Below are 12,156 nucleotides of genomic sequence, written 5' to 3'. Positions count from 1 at the left end.
GACATATATTTCAGTGTTAAGTAGACGGTGAATGAAAATGTTTGAAATGTTCCGTAGGTGGTAGCAAAACGTGCAAATTTATCGTTAGTATGAAAGCAGAAGCTAAAGTTAGTGTTGTTTTCCTACGATAGACGCGTATTCATTATCCCGTAGCAATTGCAGCTTTTCCTTCGACGTCCGTCAGGAACTTAAACGAGTTACCGTGCTCGAGGCATCGATTCACGTCGCAGGCAATGAATTACGTGAGGTCCATCTCGAAGGCGATATGCTGAATCGCTCACGATCGCGAGAGAAGTTAGCGTAAGCTCTGGATAGGTCACCGCTGTTCGTCTGGCTTAGCGCGCAATATTGGTTACCGTCGACGTAATATAACATCTTGTAACACGAAATGGATCATAATATTCTCGATGTAATACGGGCCATCTATCTGGATTTCGCTTTCCGTGCGCGGTGGTTAATTTCGCGTGGAATTATATCCGAGCGCGCTTTATTCCACGATGGTTACAGTTACGCGCGTTAACTCGCGCGAAACCCTAAAAGCCCGGGAACATAGATCGGGCTGGTGGACTCAAAGGCTTCGTCCGCGAACGAGTTGTAATTCGCTAATGATCGCGTGCACCTTTCGCCCGTCGGGCGGCATATACAATGCGCGATAGTGCCGGATAATATAAATGCCAAACTTTTCCAGAGCGCGGATTTTGCGCGAAATTTATACCGAACTCGCCGATCGAGGCAATATGCCGGGATGAAAGGGTGGCTCGATTCGGTTTCAGACGTTTGATCCTGCACCGAACACGGATAAAGTTATAAATGAATTGAAATTTAATTCAGTTAGTGGAAACTTTATTTTGGAAGTGTCGATCGCTGTCCTCAAGAGAGGGAGGGAGAGAGAGAGAGAGAGAGTTTTTTCGTTATTTTGCCATATTTTGACCAACGATTAAAAGTGGATACTGCAGACATTTTCAACTTGCATAAATCAAACAAACTTTTATGATTTAAAGAAGGAAAACAATTATGGGATATATTGAGAATAATACGAATGATAATAGCTAGCTGTTATATAAATCGGAATATGACACGCTTCGACAATGCCATTCTAGTGTTTCGTCAAAATGCAACGCCAGCGGACTGGTTTGGCTGTGCATTTGCATAGAATTCCGGTGTAATGCAACTCGGTTGAGCGCAAAGGGCGCAAAACAGCACCTCGTCTCGTGCCCTTATTATAATGTATTCCCATCGGTCGGGGGTCGAACTCGCTCCTGTAGGACACGGGTAGGATTCAACGATGTAACGTTTAGCAGACGGAAGTCCCGTGGGGTTAGAGCGAGCTAGTTCCGGACGATTCCTCGCAGAACTGTAAATACGACAGGAACGACACGGCGTCGATTTCCTTCATAGAAAACCAAATTTCCTCAAACTCGTATATTCGAAGACTCCTTTATTCAAGGCAAGATAATTGAAAATGAAAGAGAGACGACGATACACATTTTTAAGCTAATTATGTTTCGGTCTATTTAAGAATACGTATATTTTAATACTATAATACAATTTTTTTATACGTTACTACATCCGATTCTGTGTTTGCGGGTTTAAAAAAATGCCGAACTAGAATATTAGAATGCCATAAATCAAATTTAAATTTACACTCTCACAGAATAATGTTAATCGGTTTATTTTATCTCTGTATTTTATTTTGTTTCTATGTAGTAAGTAATATTGTCGCGAAAAACTTGGAGAAATGTAAAACGTTTTTGTATAATAATTGAGTACTTTTCATCGATTTCACTGTTAATACAGTTTAATTGCGACTCGCAGATTCAAAGGCAAATCCCTTCTTGTAAATAATCTAATAGATAAACTCAATCATATAGTTAGTCACGGAGCTCAAGTTGATTATCTCATTCATTTGTATATGTATATACATTTTTTTTGTTTCAGAAGAAGAATTACGTAAACTTGCGTGCCCTAGTTGCGTTATTTTATAGATATACTTTATAAGTTTTCGTAAGATATATCCAAATACAATCAACTTAAAAAGAAGCGAAAGTGGCGTACTAGATTTGCAAGCTCAGAGATCTTCCTTCCCCCTTTTCCAACAACTTGTCGTTTTCTAATCAAATTAATATTCTTTTTTTGATCCACTTCCTCGAGACCGGTACGGCGCGCGAAGAGATCGTCTGAGGGGCGAGGAAACCTACCCTTAATTAGGTACGGTAATCACGAGAGCCGAAGGGAGCAAATCCAAGTTTGATTTACCATTCACCTGTTTTATCTAGATGCAATTATGCACCCTTCGTGTATATCGGGGAACTCGTATATGGGAGGATTATGCAGGGGGCCCATCATTCGCGAAACGGGGTATAACCGTGGAGAAGGGGCGGTGCGGGCCGAGGGGAGGGACTTTTCGCGTTTTGCGCCCGTTCCTAACTCACGTACAGCTGCATAACTCCATTGTTGTATCGATTCGTACGCCGTTCTCTCGCCGGGCTTTCCGCTTCATCCCTTCGGCGAAGGGCAGCGCGATGGGTTGGAGAAGTTCGCTTTAACGAGCTTTCTCAAACTCGATTTTGACAACGCGGGGGAAAGGTTGACTTCAACGAAAAGTGCACGCCGTGGAATAAACACCCGCGTAAGGCATGTATTTTATGCTACGCACATATCTACACGTCTGCACGGCGGATAGACGTTCGAGTCAATATCGCGGCGATATTGATAAACCGGAAAAACATTACAGCCATCGCACAAAGTCTGTACATATATCGTAAGACTTGCATGTATTCTAAGCATGTTTCTTGGAGACAATTCTTCATAGAGAAATATTCTACTTTTCGAGAGAGAAAAGAGGGAGAGAGCCGCCTAAAACATGTAGCAATTATGAACATTAAATTTGATTCTATGAAACTTTTAGAGCGAGAACAGTTTTTATGATTTTTAAAAGTGTATTATAATATTTTAACCTTATAGCGAATGTTTAATTAAGCAACTCTTCTTATAATTACTAATAGTAATTTTCATTAAGACTGGACATTTATTCTTTTGTTCTGATTTAAAGTTAATTTTATATGCGAGGTGCTTCCACTCTTTTTTTCAGTTTCAGAAAATGGAAATCCTCTCAGGGAGACTTCTCGTTCCCATCACGAAAGGTTGCATGCTTCGTTGACTTTAATTTTAGGGGACACGTCGGAAATATATTAAATATAGATCAAATTTGTGCAACCTAGGGAGTACTGTGATGGGAATATGACGACAGTGGTGAAGTCGGAGAATATTTTCCATCTTCGTAATATTTCGGAAAGTATTCTACGTATCGATGCCGATCCTATTTATTCTCTGTATATCACGTTTGAGGACAGAGAACATCGAAATACTTTAGAACCTTTATCTTAAACCCTTACCAATTTATCTGTTAGATAAAAGATTACGCACTGCAATTATTTAATAAGAATGTCAAGAAAAATTTTAAGAATAGAAAAGTACGAGGCAACTTTGCCGGAGCATTTTCAGTTGACAGATAAGAAATACGAAACTCTTGATACATCCTATACACACGCAACTTACAACTATAATATCTATCTACGTAACATCTTCATGTTTTAAGTTACACAGACAGATGATTCGATTTACCAATGTCCGGTTTACACAATATCTCGTCAAGCGGCCTACAGCTGACAAAAGAAGAGATACATCGGGGGCTTGACGGCAATCAATGCCGATAATTCGTCGCCGGGAAATAAAATTTCAACGGGGAAAGCGATTGCCAGAGAAACGACGAAAATCGCGAGAACGTTGCCGCTTCTATACACCTGATACGGCAATGACTTTTACAGATTGCGCGATTTTACAAACTCATTTAAAAAAAATCTATAATATATACGATCAATTTGACGTCGACGGTGATTCTAAAGGCATAAATATTTTCTTCGCGTAAAGAAATAGTATCGGTTATTATCAATCGAGCGAAATAAAATTCTTCGACCAAGAAATAAATACTTTTACATGTTAGAAATCCTCTGAGACATTCTGCACGCTAGTATTCTTGCTGTCACTCAGACTCCTTTTACTGATTACGTTTTTTCAACTAAGAGGACGTTGAAAAATCACAGAGACATCTTCGCGTTATCTCGACGTATTCAGCGTGTAAAGATCACCGCGTGCGGGTCATGTGTGGGAACGGCCGAGATAAATCGGTGTCCTCGAAATTGCCAGGCGCGATATTTCGGTGCATCAAGGCTCGCCGACGTTTTTTCTCCCGTCCGAGATAAGTCGAGGCACTTTAAAATAATTCCGCGGATCCTCCGGTGACTCCTAATAGCTCGGAAGCGACGCGCGTCTCGAGGGACCTTTCAAACGTTGGCATGGGGACGTGCGTGATCTAGATTCCGGCGTATCGCCCTCGCACCCCCGAAAAAGAAAAGCGGAAGTTCCGACCCGGGTCGTATGCCGTAACGACGTCGTGGGGAAACAGCTCTCCAAAAGGCAGCTCGTAAACTCGTCGACCTCGCCAGCCTTGAATCTCGTTTGTTAAATAGCCGGTCGCTCCGTCAATATCTCCTCTTTCTTCCTACTTAATTTCTTTCTATCTTCGAGAAATGAAGAAATGGACAAACTCGTGAACTTCGTTTATAGAGAGGACACTATATTTTACTTATTTATTTCCACATACACATTCGCCGTTTCATTCAATCTTCTTAAAATCTTTTCGTCTATATTTACACTTTAATTTCGAATAAAATTCACGTGAATATTAACTTAGACGACTGTTAATTTTGTCTCTTTTTAATAATCCGTTACCGCACTTTCCTGCGATTACTTTTAATCCATTTTCTCGTTCGTTCTTGAGGATCGGTCGATGCAAAACCATGTTAAAAAATTATTCACGTTTCTCACGCTTTCTCTTACCCTCACCTCCTTCGTATCCCCTCGGCATCCAAATCTTGCCGCTCGTCCTACCTCGTCCTCGCTTGCGTTCTTACTGGGAAACGAGCGATTAATGCCTCGCGAAAGTTACGGGCAGAAAACACACTTGTCGAGGAGAATAATGGCGTACGAAGAAAGGAAACCGTGAATACCGCGGCGCCGCGTAAAATAACGCTAATGTATCTTTATAACGGGCGGAAATCAAGTTTTATTATGACTCAAGATTCGCTCGAATATTCCGCTACTACCAGGCTTTAGAATAAACACGTCTTATTATTATCTTTATTCCCTTTCACAAAGCGGGTTCGTAACTTTGCTGTATGAAATTGTTCGTAATTGTGAAGTTGAAATTATTCTTAAATATGCTCTCTTTTTCGCAAACACTGACAAATTGCATTAATTATTGAATTGACGAAACCTGTTGAGAGAAACACAGCTTCTGTATAAACAGTAGAAATAAGAGCCGGAACAATTGAATCCGCGCGCGTATATTCCCGAATTAAAACATAAAAAGTAACAACGAAATTCGCTGCATAACCGGGGATAAGGGAGGAAAAGACAAGAGGCACAAGATAGAAAGTCAGAGTGGAAGAAGGTGGAAAGGGGCGGCGAGACGTGAGCGTGATGTTAGAGGAAGAACTTAATATGGCGCCGCTCAACGTAATAGGCGAACCAAGCATCGACCCACCCCCTACGGCTCGACGAAGAGAGGCAATTTTCTTTATTTCACAGCGTATAATTATATTAGGCAACAATGACGTTCGTTCATTTCACAAAAGCGGGGGGAAAAAAATGAAAGGCTCGACTTTCCGGGATTTTAACGTCGGCGGATCGAACGAGCGGACGATGTGTATCCTAGTGGAGCTTTTCATCGGATTGGAAAAACTCATGCGAGCCAATCGAGTGTGCCCCGCGTCGCAAATATCGTTCGCGATGTTTCTCGCGTTTCATGGATTGTTTTTCGCTTCTTCTTGCCCCGTGCCCGGCGAACAGTAATATCGACTACGGAAAGCAGTTGATACTCGCCAGTCACGAGAAGGAGGGGATCCCTTCGCATTCCCTTCACATTTCGTTCTCAGACTTGATAAATCTCCTAATGTCTTTTTCACTCTTTCCCTGTTCTCCGATTTCTTGCGCCACATTTCTTCTTTCTTGCAGTCCTCGTTGCATGTATCGCAACTGGTACGACAGTACTTTCTTCCTCAAACTCCCTCGCACGATAAGGTTCGTCTGTATTGAGTTGTTCTCACCGCGGCACGTACGATAGTGCAAGCATAAGTGGAACAGCTTCATTAACTGATATAATTGTAAACTAATTTTCTTTATCATCATCATGTTAAATAATTTGCCGGGTGTAACGCAAATGTTAATTATTGTTATACATAGTTAAAAGTGCATGCAAGTTCCACAGGCGACTGATAACAATTTTCAGTGCTATTCATACTTAACGTTTCACGAATTTCATCAAACAATGAATCTATTTTCGGTTATTTATCTTGCCGGAAATTTCGAAAGTCATCTGAGAATAACTTTCTCTGGAGCGCTGTTTCAGGAAGAACGCCCGCGAGCTTTGATCTCGCCCCTTGAGACCCTCAGAATTGTACGAGTAAATAAATATCCCGGTAATTCGATGCGAGCCCATTAGGAGAAAAACAAAAGAGTCTGAATGGGACGGAGAAATTTTTCCGGCAGATAATTGAAATTGGAGACGCATTACGCTCTTTCGAGTACCTAGCCGGGAACGTACTCTGCTTTCCGTGCGAATACAGACTGTGCAGCTTGCTAACAATACTTTTAGAAGTTTCTAAATATAGCAATAGAACGAAGCAACAATCCGTTTGTTCCTCTCTCGTCGCACTCAGTTTTGTATTACTTATAATCTCCTAAAATATACGGTTTCCATCAATTCGCTGCTTTTGTTTACCGTTCATGAAGCTTTCTGTTATCCCATCAGACAAACAACGAAACTTTTCCTTCTTCATCCGTTCGCGGCAGTGCCGCGAAGAGAAAAATTGTGTAACTGCATTTTCTAATTGGACAGTGTTACGTAATAACGAGTTAATTCATAATGCCACTGTTTTGCGAGCGTTTTGAGAGGATAATAAACGCGAAACTTTAATAAATTATAAAATATTAAAATTTCATTTCCTTTTGTTTTCTGCTTGATTTTAGTAATGTCAGGGGCTTAAATATATGGAGCTTAAATCATTTTTTGCTAGCATAAAAAGTTTAATATAGAACGAAAATATAACCCGGGCCAATTTATTTATTTCGCTTTTCATTTGTTCCGTCTGACTTTTATCTTTTTCCCCTTTTACCTTTTATCCTATCAGACTAAGAATATTTTATCATTTTACACCAAATACGTGAGTTATCGAATTTGATTCGTTCGCAGTGCGCGAATGTAAGACATTTACCCGATAAAATGTGTGCTCAATAGAGATGCCGCGGCGCGTACAGGTATGCGAAATGTACCGAGACGTAAATCGCGGATCGTTGCGTTAGCATCAGCATTTAAGCGACGTTTTCGGAAATTACCGCGGGATGTAGTTCGCGCAGGTGAGGAGGTTTTTGCATAAATTGTAATTAACATACCATCAATTATGATTATGACGGACACGCGTGTGGCAAGGCAGATTAATGTTTATGGGTAGCGAGCTTTATGGTCAAGAGTAATGCGAGGCGCGCAAGGTGCCAAACTGGAAATTAGATCGTAGCGCAAAGGATTTACGGTAGCCGGTAACATCAGGTAACAACGGTGTAACACTTACTGCGAAATTAATGCTAAGCCAGCAATCTCTGTTCTACGTAATGTATATGAATGTTACATGAAATATGTATAGACCTTACAAAATGCATACTTCGTCAACGCCGGCACATTATCATTATTTTACACATATAATTTTTAATTTACTTCCTGCGAGTGTAATTGTTAAAATCTTGTAAAAATAATCAAGTTTGCGACACATTATTCAAGAATAGTAAATAAAAAATAAGTAAGACCCGTTATTACTTTGTGCAATTGTATCCTGTTAAGTATAATTGCTGAATTATAATGTCTATGAAGCGGTTTAACGATCTATAAAGAATAATATTTTATACCATGCACATGTTTTCGATGAATTGAAAATAGAGCTGCTTGTAAAAATTAACGATCGGGTCGACGGTCACCGGATGCTATCAGCTTAATGACCGATGCGCGTTACAGTCGATAAAACCAACAATCAGGGGACAGAGTTTATCGCGTGTTGACAATATTTTACAATAGAGAGGTGATATACGGGGGATTTGGTTTATATTTAAAAGTTTCACCATTATGGAGGTAGCTATTCTTATGGAACGCAAAGTTAAACCCACATGGAGCTCATAGAGAGAACGGCGCTTCCACTCTTCGGCCCCACACAGTAACGTGCTTTATAGTTCATCTACATTGGATACCATGGGGTGTTATTAGAACTTTTCAGTCGTATAAATCTGCGCACGCGATGATACGACTTCCCGCAAGGATGTTCTCTAAGCCGCCGTAAAAAGATCCTTTAAATGTACGCTAAATAACTCGTAAAATTTTCCAATGCTAATACATTTCTTTACGTAAATGTCTATTTTTACATCGATAAATTATTTCATTTCCAAATGTCATAATATATTTAGGTAGATATATGTATGCTATATCTTTTATTATATTGAAATAAATCAATGGAATTAATGAATGAACGTTTAGCGAACTTCGTCGTAGTGATTTCAAGATATCAATACGTTGGAACTTTATTCGGTTTCCTTTAAAGCTTTCAGTAACTACTGATGAATCGTAACAAAACTTCGTCGTTGACGAGACAACATTGCGAGAAAATAAAATAATAGATTTCTTCATAAATGCCTATATCTTCCATTTAAATATTTAGGTACGCACTGCGCCCTAAGAAAGGATTTCTGTTACCGAGACAAAAAATATTCTTGACGCATTTATATTTCCCACAACCTCATTTAGTATAAAAATAAGACAATATAAAAATAAAATCCATAATTCTTATTCTCCTCTATCGAATTAGAAAAGATCGATTTACTCTCTCGAGGCAAGAGTAACTTATACATATAAATGTAAGTTTATACATTCTTGCGTTTGGAATAAATTTTTCCTCCATCTTACAACGCACGAAGTTGGCACCACGATACTCAACAAAAGACGATACATACTACCATTTTATTCGAGATTTTAGAAGTTTTCATTTGAGTTTAAAATATTTCTTTCTCTATAATAAATACGACTGGCTCTACACCGATCCTATTTTATGATACATTGAAGTGTAATAGCATTAGATCCGGAAATTTTTTTCTGTGTGGTATGGAAAGACGTACGCTAGTCTTCAATTATAATGAAATTGAAAATAGATCGCTCAAACTAATGACTCGGTATTTAGCAATTTCCTACGTAGCGATCTCAAGATATCGATACATTGTAACCTGCACTTCTTCAGAGCTCTCGGTAACAGCTGAGAAATCGTAATAAATCTCCGTCGTTGGCGAGATAATATTGCGAGAAGGTGAGATTCACGTCCGTAGAGCGCATATCCGGGAATTTGAGAGCGAATGGCAGGGATTACGGTGCGCGGCCACACGCTTTGAAACTTGGTGGTTTTAAGGTGCGCGCGGCGGCGCAAGAGACGTGTCGACCAAACGAATGGTCTTCCTGCTCGCGGAAGCATTTCATGCAAATTTGTCCCAGTGCGATGTCACTCGTACTTTCCAGTCTGCGCAGTAACCAGCGACCTACTTTCCGTTTTCGCGCCCTTCTCGAGAGACGCTCATTCTTTGCACATACAAAGCACGCGGGACTCCTCCGAACGTGTAGCCTACTAGAGCGTTACACGTCGTTAAATATCGCACAAATAATTAAACATCAAATGATATGCTCGCGTCAGCGAGAAAAAGCGTAACGGCTTTAAAATAGGCGTACGTGGAGGTGCGGCACGAATTAATTTATTATCGGATTTCAATACATTTTTGTATTTCATTTAATAATTGTTATGTAAAGTATGCGAATAAAATATGTAAAACGTGAAATTAACTGAGGAAAGCAGCAAGTTCTTTTAATTATACTCTCGCTGTTGCATTCGCTATTTTCGTTTTCACTTTCATTCTCATATTTCGTACTTTCATGGCGGGCGCGCGTGCATGTGCGACTTTCAAACTCCGAGTTACTCCATTTAGCCGCGTCACTAAGAATAACCTGCGGTTTTTACGAGCGTGTTTCGAAAAATTTCTCACATACATAGCGAAATGAAGCGCGGCAGGTGCGAAACGTCGCGGAGAGAGCGCACGTGCGCGTATCTACCGCCGAAAATACTGCCGATCGTATCGCGCCGTGTCACGCGAACCACCCGGATTTTTATTAACGTACCGACATTACGACGCGCACCCTCTCGTCGCGCCCGTATTCTTCTTTTCCCCTCTATGGGCCGCGAGGTGCGTGTGTGGCGATCTAAAATTAGGATGATACGTTTCCCACGTCCCTATCTGCCGGTCAATTACCACCCTCGTCGAGCGCCTCGATAAGGATTCTTCGGCTAATTGCAGCGGGGAACGGGCGAAGTTAACGTGTCACCATTTTATAGCTGTATCGCTTTATTCCTCGCTTGCGTGGCCCGAATTCGTGCCTCTGCCGTATTTACGCGCACGCGTGACCGAACCAGCAAATGCTTACCGTTTGAAGCGTACACGCTTTATCGCTCGGGATTATCTATGATGGATTTTCGGATATGTAACTGTTTAAAAACCCGTGTACTCAATTTTCATGCAGCGATCGTTCTACCGCGTATGAATGATTGCAGAAAACAATTTGAATATTCCATTCGTATGTAACGCACGGTGTTTGGATTTAAAACGATGTTAGAATTTTTAGCTGGATAAACGAAACCCTAGGAAGGGAAAAAATTCATAGATACCTCTCGTAGATACAACGAGTTATATTCTATATTTTTTTCCCCATTTTTCCCGCGAGCTTAATGAGTAAATCTCTGTGTCCCGCATAAATGGTAATGTCCTTTTCCACAATCGGCATTACTTTTATTTCTAATACTTCTTGTCTGTAATATTTCTAGTTGTAATCGTATCACAATAGGATTCATAGAAATGTATAAGCGACTAGCTAAAATGACTGTCTTTGCTCCGAAATAATGCGTCGCGTCGAACGAGGACAAGTGTCAAAGGCCATGTGCAGGTCAACAAACCCGTCGCTGATACGAAATACGTTCTTAACGCGTGTATTATAATATAAAAAATAACAGATGTTCCCTATTGTATTTCAAATCAATAATAATATCTCATGTTCTGAACTCTGCGTTATCTCATATTCGCGAATTCATCTTTCAGCGCATTTAAGATTAATTTCACTTGATTGAACGAACGTTTTATCTTCTGAGGTATATTGCAATTTAATTAATGTGAGAGATATAGATCAAATAAATCTATTACATTAATAACAAAGTTTTTATGTCACACAAATCACTTAGTTCTTTTATTTAATAAAAATTTAAATCATCGATTAAATCTTTTATTTCAAACAAATAGTTAAATCTACTGTTTATTTAAAGAATAAAATGTATCTATGTTTTAATAAATAAAATATTTATACAATATATAATAAATGAATTTGTTATTGTTACTTTCCTTTCCTTGTGACACAGTTTTAACCAAATTGAAAAGTTGTGCGACATTAATAAATCAATCATTGTTATTTTAGTGAATTAAAAAATAAAATAAAAATATACGCAAAAAATGCCAGTTAATCTTGCATTTTCCTATTTTATTCAAACAATATCTCTCTCTCTCTCCCTCTCTCAGGACAAAAGTTTATATTATTACAAAAATATATTAATTTTTATAAATACCTTAGAAAAGTATAGGAAGATTAATAATGAGCGCGTCTTATTTCTAGCTTACAACAGCCGCAACAACTCCATCACAAAAGAATCGTTCAAAACTTTTGTATATCCCAAATAGGGGCAGCAACGAGAATACATCCCGCGCGAGGAAGAAGAAAACATTTTAAATTTGGCTTCGTGAAAGGCACGTTACTGAACGAGGCTCGGTTCGGTAGGGCGGATGGAAAGTTTAAGAGGAAGAGAAGCCCGAGTCGCGCGCAAATTGAAGCTGGGATTAAGACGTCGGGCGAGATTAAGGTTTCCATGTTGATTAATTTAAATAGTTCCGCCGTCGCTCCGCGGAGAGACAAAAGCATAC

At 39.7% G+C, this 12,156-nt stretch overlaps 1 protein-coding gene across 6 annotated transcripts in view; it reads right to left on the bottom strand.

Moving 5' to 3' along the window:
- The window catches only part of LOC105564923 (teneurin-a), a 348,995-nt gene that overhangs the window by 159,482 nt on the left and 177,357 nt on the right, over positions 1–12,156 (bottom strand). The gene's annotated exons all lie outside the window — the stretch shown is intronic.

This window comes from Vollenhovia emeryi, unplaced genomic scaffold (genome assembly GCF_000949405.1).
Source record: "Vollenhovia emeryi isolate VEMERY1.0 unplaced genomic scaffold, V.emery_V1.0 DF939158.1, whole genome shotgun sequence".
Lineage (NCBI taxonomy): Eukaryota > Metazoa > Arthropoda > Insecta > Hymenoptera > Formicidae > Vollenhovia > Vollenhovia emeryi.
This window is presented reverse-complemented; position numbering and strand designations above follow the sequence as displayed.